The sequence below is a fragment of the Schistocerca americana genome, chromosome 6 (assembly GCF_021461395.2).
Source record: "Schistocerca americana isolate TAMUIC-IGC-003095 chromosome 6, iqSchAmer2.1, whole genome shotgun sequence".
NCBI classification, from domain to species: domain Eukaryota; kingdom Metazoa; phylum Arthropoda; class Insecta; order Orthoptera; family Acrididae; genus Schistocerca; species Schistocerca americana.
In genome coordinates this window covers 534,618,639-534,620,229 of record NC_060124.1, presented here as the reverse complement: position 1 = coordinate 534,620,229, position 1,591 = coordinate 534,618,639, and positions in this window count along the sequence as shown.

Sequence of the window (1,591 nt, the reverse complement as noted above, 5' to 3'; positions counted from 1 at the left end):
ATAATTTCTCCTGCAAAAAATATATAAAAATGGATTATTGAGCTGAAAAGAGAAATGCATTTTATGCTGAAAAGTAGTGAACTTCGAATTAACAGGTAGTGAAATGCGTATAAAAAATGTGTTCCATAGCTGTCCTTTCCAAAACCTTCAGTCATTATACTGTGCAATATAACACCTGCTGTCAAAACGAACTGCAACAAATACTTAAATAACTACATAGCCCAAATATAACTTCAACATTATCCTCATCTGCAAAGAAAACTTCATTATCCATATCATCAAAACCCCATTATCATCATCACCTGTAAAGAAAAACTTCATTATTCATAGTAGCATATTCTTCATCATTATTCATCAGCATTCATTATCATCTGCAAAAAATCACTTCATTACTCATTACACAACTATTCCTTATCTCTAGCATATTTCATCAATAAAACTAAGATGTGTAGTTCTGTTTGACAGCCTGCTTCAATCACCTTGTATTCTGAAAGAAAAATTAGTTAAGACTGCTATTCTACGATGAGTATAGTATATTCTTGTTAATGTTTGTTAATCCTGATCCATTTACTCTTCCTCATAAAGTTATTGCATCTCCTTTCGATCATTCCGTAGGTGAAGTTCCCATTTCTGTGTAATTTATTTCTTTTACACGTTATTTTTTCTGAAAATGATGAACAGAGATTAATGTCTTACATTTAAATCATATACTCATTAAATAATGACTGGTTTATGGTAACATAATTAAGTATACAGCATAACATGACAGAAAACGTAATATGTCAAAGACATTGACAGTGTTCAGATGCAAAAATGTACACAGAATAATACAATGCAGCAGCAAAAAACGTAAAACAGTCACGATCTTGAGATGTCATAGGGCAACAAAAATGTCAAAGTCAACTGGTGTGTGTTATATCTTAACTATTTCACAGTGCATACAAACCAAACTGGAATACAATCATACACACAAAAAAAATGGAAAATGTGCACGGTCTGATGTGTAACGACAAGAAAAGCGACCTGCTAACCTTACCTTGCCGGGCACTTGCCAAGAAGAATACGATAATCATCAGTAATTAGTCATGTGAATATAATTGCATAAGTGGTCATAAAAAATTAGTAAATGGCATCATAGTGTGTTGAATCATAAAGTGTCTTCATTCAATAAAGGGTTTAATATTTGACCAATGGTGGTTGCATTTCGATTTTCTGGTTCTCAAAGTTTCGACGTGTACAACATTGGGGTGAGGGATGCTGCGAATCCGATATGGACCTGCGTATAGAAGTTCAAATTTACTGCACTTACCTTTTATTCTGCTGGATAAATAGTGTGTACGTACTAATATCTTCTGTCCAACGTGAAAGTCGCGGCGTGTACAAACCTGTTTTTGCTGTCTTCTCCGGCGCTCTGCGGCACGTTTGATGTTGTTCAGCGCAATGTCAATTATTTCGTGTTGTCTTAGTCGACGACAGGTAGGGAAGTTTACTAATTCTTTAATTTTGTTTGGTGGTTCAACATTTTTCAATATAACAGACGGACATAGCATAGTGGACTCATTTGGAATCGAATTAATTACATCTTGGAATG